This window comes from Pteropus vampyrus, unplaced genomic scaffold (assembly GCF_000151845.1).
Source record: "Pteropus vampyrus isolate Shadow unplaced genomic scaffold, Pvam_2.0 Scaffold29, whole genome shotgun sequence".
Lineage (NCBI taxonomy): Eukaryota > Metazoa > Chordata > Mammalia > Chiroptera > Pteropodidae > Pteropus > Pteropus vampyrus.
The window spans coordinates 10039671-10044797 of record NW_011888810.1 but is presented as its reverse complement, the minus strand read 5'-3'; the positions used below and the strand labels follow the sequence as shown (position 1 = coordinate 10044797).

General features: G+C 35.1%; 1 pseudogene; it reads left to right on the top strand.

Moving 5' to 3' along the window:
- Positions 1–2072: 2072 nt before the first annotated feature.
- LOC105289858 lies at positions 2073–2740 on the top strand (annotated as a pseudogene).
- Positions 2741–5127: the final 2387 nt, after the last annotated feature.

Sequence of the window (5127 nt, the reverse complement as noted above, 5' to 3'; positions counted from 1 at the left end):
TTGATAATGACCAATTTATCAAATTGCCTTTTTATGTATGGTACTTTTCTTGTTGCATCTAAGAAATCTTACATCACCAAAATTCCACAGTAATTGCTCCAATATATTCTTCTATTAGTTTTATAATTTTAGGTTATATGTATATGTCTAAGTGATCTATTTTAAAATAATTTTTGTTTTATGGTACGAATTATAAACTGAAGTTCAAGTTTTTGCATTTGGATATCCAACAAAATTTGTTGATAAAACTATTTTCACTGAAATTTATTCAGACCTTTGTTAAGAGTCAATTGACCATATAAGTGTGGTTTATTTCTGGACTTTATTTTTTGTATTGATTAATTTATCTATCTTAACTTTTAAAAAATATTAAAATGGAGTTGGCATACAATATTATATTAGTTTCAGGTGTACGACGTAGTGATTCAACATTTATATACCTTACAATATGATCACCACAGTAAGTCTAGTCTTTGCCATAGCATGAGAAGTTATTACAATATTATTGACTGTATTCTCTGTGCTGTATACTTCATCTTCATTGGTTACTTATTTGATAATTGGAAATTTATACCTCTCATTCCCCTCCACCTTTTCAATCCATGCCACCCTTCTCTCCTCTGACAGCCATCAGTTCTCTATATCCGAATTTGTTTTATTTTGTTTTGTTTTTGTTTGTTTTATTTTTTAAGACTTCATTTATCTTTCCTGTCAATACTATGCTGTCTTGATTACTGTTGTTTTATAATAAACCTTGAAATCATTTAGGATTACTCATTCAACTTTGTTCTTTTTCATATTTGTTTCAGCATTCTAGTATCTTTGCATTACATATGAATATTAGATCAACTTGTTATTTTCTATTAAAAAAAATGCCTAATGACATTTAATTTTGATTTCCTGGAATCTACAGATCAATTTGGGGAAATCAATTCCTTAATATTAAATCTTTTGACCAGTGAGTATGGCATATCATTCAATTTGTTTCCCTAAATTTACCCAGATTTGTTTGTCTGTTTGATTCAGTTTTTAGAGTGCAGGTTTTACACATTTTCATCATATTTATCTGTAATATTTCAATATTCTTGAAAATGAAATTATTTTTTATTTCTGATTCTTCTATTCTATGTGGAGATACAATTAATTTTTGAACATTGAACTTGTTTACCTTGCAATTAGCTAGAGGTTTAGGACAACATTCATATTTATTCTAGGGATAATTTTTCCCCACTACTAAAGCGAGACTATTCTGATTACTACTATGTCTGATGCCCTGAGAATTATAACACGTTTCAGTCTGGCTGGTGAGAACAGAGTCTATTAACAAACCTGTGTGATCTCTGTGTAACAGTCCCACTAATCTTCTCGGGTAGTTCTTTGCCCTACCTTGATTATTTCTCCAAACTGCTGCCCTGATCAGTACTCTGCTGAGTGTTCACAGGGAACCTTCTGCAGCTCTCCAGAGTTCTCTCTCTATGCAGACTGTTCCTCTCAATTCCTCTTTCTTACAATCTCTAGCTCTTAGTCTTAGTCTCTCTAAGCAATTAACTCCATCTTTTTAAATCCTTAACTTCTTTACCTTGGTTCTTTCCTCTTGCTTCATATCCTGGAAACTCCCTCATGGAAGTTTTTGCTTTTTTTTTTTTTTTTTTTTTTGAATAGTATCCATAACTTTCATCAGATTTTTAAAAGCATCCTTGGCCCCAAATGGTTCAAAAATGTTTGTCGTGGTTTTTTTTTTTTTTTTTTTTTTTTGAATGAGGGCCCTGAGGCAAAGTGTGTGTCATAATCTATAAGTCCCAAATCAATTGTTCTCCTAAATAACAACAGAGGAGAACTGAGATTAAAGCCAGTAATGTGATGTGATGGTTTTTGGATTACATGAACACAATAATAGGGTTAATGGAATTAATAGAATAAGATCAATAGGATTGGATATTTGAAGTTCAAAGTGTCCAAGAATATGTGAATTTGTGAAATCTATATCAGTCATCATACTTGTGGATATGGTCATTATCTTGAAGTCTGGTTCTCTTTCTACCACCATCCTGGTTCTGTGTTCCTGGAACCAAATGCCTGGTGAAGCCACAGAAACATCCCTGCTGCAAAGCAGGAGCTGCCACAGCCCCAGGCCGAGCAGGGTCTGGCACAGAATTGGACAGTAATGAATCAGTACTGAAGCTCAAGGAACATGCAACCACACAACAAGCCCCGCTAGCAGCAGTAGCTGAAATCTATGAAGAACCAGCTAGCAAAGAAAAACCTAAAGAAAAAAGAGCTGGAGTCAAAAGAAGGCATGGAAGGCTGTGTCGAAACTGGGTCTTTGACAGGTCACAGGGGTTGCTAGAGTCACTATCTAGAAATCTAAGAATATTCTCTTTGTCCAAGAGGCCAGCATCAGATACCTGAATAGGTTTTGGGGAAGCCAAGATTGAAGATTTATCTCTGCAAGAACAGCTAGAAGCTGCTGAGAAATTCAGAGTTCAAGGTAAATCCTGAATGTCTCTAACATTCAAGAAAATACATAGACTCTATGGTACAAGAGGAGGGTGAAGAGAAAGAGGTTGACATCGGTATGGAAGTTAAAGACATAGAATTGATCTTGTCACAAGCAAATGTTTCAAGAGCAAAGGCAGTCTGAGCCCTGAAGAACAACAGTAATGATATTGTAAATGTTATTATGGAATGAACCATATAACCATTTAAAAACAAGGACCTTTTTTTAGTGTTGCAAAAGAGTAACTGCAGCTTGGTTTTGAAATTCGTACTGTTTCTATTAATAAAGTTATAGCTTCTTGGGAAAAAAAAAACTCGAAGTCTGAACTTTCCAATAAATTGGGGACAAATTATAGTTCCCTGCAAATTCAGTAATTTTTAAATTAAATTATCATTTGTTCACTAAAATATTGATTGATCATCTATTTTATGTGTGGACGTTGGTCAGCACAATTAATACAAGGACAAAAAGATAGGCATTTATACAGCCTTCTGAAAGTGACATCCTAGTTATGGAAATGGCTTTTAAAAAGGTAATCACAATGTTATTTTTAAAATATTAATATAAAAGAATCCCAAGATGCTATAGAAATATTTGTCATGGACATCTAAATCAGTCTTGTTGGAAAAAGAAGGATTACAGAAGGATATTATGAGTAAACGGTATGAAATGGAATTTCAATTAACTGTAGGATTTCTCAGTGTGTTAGTACAATTGACATCTGGACCAGATAATTCATAGTTGTTGATGGTAGTGGTGGTGAGAGGAGGTTCTGTCCTATGCATTGTCGTATGTTTAGCAGAACATGCATTCCTGGTCTATTCACACCATATGCCAGTAGCATTATCAAGTGTAACAATCAGCCATTTCTCCACACTTTGTGAAATGCTCCGTGGGAGGCAAAATGTCTCCCAATTGAGAACGACTAAAGGAAGAGACAAAAGAGTCTAAAATGAGATAGAGTGTCAGGTCCGAAAATAGTCACAAATGATATTAGGTTCTAATCTCTGGAACCTATCTGAGTGTTAATTTATTTGGTAAATTTTTGAAGACGGAATTAAAGATATTCAATGAGATTATTCTAAATTATGTGGGTGGATCCTAAATGTCATCACAAGTATCCTTATAAGAGAGAGGTGGAGGGAAATTATGCAAATACAAAAGAGGAAAAGGTGAGGTAAAGATGGAGGCAGAGATTGGTATGATGTAGCCACAAGCAAAGGAATGCCAGCAGTCACTCAAAGGTAGATGAGGCAAAGGAAAAAAACCTCCGTTAGAGACTGGAGAGAGTGTAGCCCTGTCAGCCCCTGATTAAAGCCCAGCAAAAAGGATAAGCGTATGATCTCCAGAACTGCGATACACTTCTGTTGTTTCAGTTGCCAAATCTGTGGTAATTTGCTATGACAACCACACATAACTGATACATAGGTAATATAGGCAGATAGAGTATCGAATGAGAATATATCAATAATAAAGCTAATTAAGTACAAATAATAAATATATGTGTATGTACAGGGTAGATCAGGAGAATGCACATAAAAGAATGATGATTGTTATAACTGTAGAAATAAACAAGGACCAGATATTGTCAAGTAAATGTATTTGTTTCTAGGGCTGCCATAACAAATTGTCACTAACTCGGTGGATAAAAATAAATTCCTTATGGCACAAAACAGCTAGGAGGCTAGTGATATGAAATAAATGTATCAGAAGAGCCATACTCACTCTGAAATCTCAAGGGAAGAATGCTTCCTTGCCTCTTCCTAGCTGCAGGTGGTTGCCAGCAATCACTGGTGCCCCTTAGCTTCTATCTGTATCACTCCAGTTGCTGCCTGTCTTCATATAATGGTTTTCCTTCTGTGTGTGTCTGTCTCTGTGTTTCAAATCTCCCTCTCTATATAAAGATACCAGTCATTGGGTTTAGGGCCAATCCCAATCTAGTATGATCTCATCTGAACTTAATTACATCTGCCAAAATTCTATTTTCAAATAAGGTAACATTCACTGGTGTCAGGTGTGTGAACTTCGACATGTCTTCTTGAGAGACATCATTCAACTCAAAATAGAAAATGTGAACAACCATAAGAAATTGAGACTTTCTACCAAAAATAATGAGAAAACTCCCAAGGATTTTTTACTCAGGGGAGAGACATTACCAGAGAAGCATTTTAACTGTTAATTCTGAAGATACAGATACAATGGCCTGAACTGCAAAATAATTGAGACAGGAATATCAGCCTTTTGAAATGATTCAGAAAGGAACGCTGGAAGCCTACTCTAGGGGGATGGCTGTGGGTTTTGACATAATTTGATAGGTTGAAGAAATATTAGGAAGCTAGACTCCACAGAACTGGAATTTTGTTAGATATCAAATGACGATAAGAGCAACCAACTCAATCTGTGATTTTGGAAATTATGAGAATGTTGAAATGGGTTTAAGGAGAAGCAACAGTTTCAGAATAAATGATGAGTTCAGCTTTGAACTTGGAGTTTTGTGACCCCCCTCTCCCCCATTTGTGAGATGCCTAGATGGGGGAAGCAAATTACGTAGTTGTATTTGCAGGGAATTTAGAAGTGACACATTTATTTGGAAATACTCAGCTTATAGACGGTAACTGACACAATGTAAA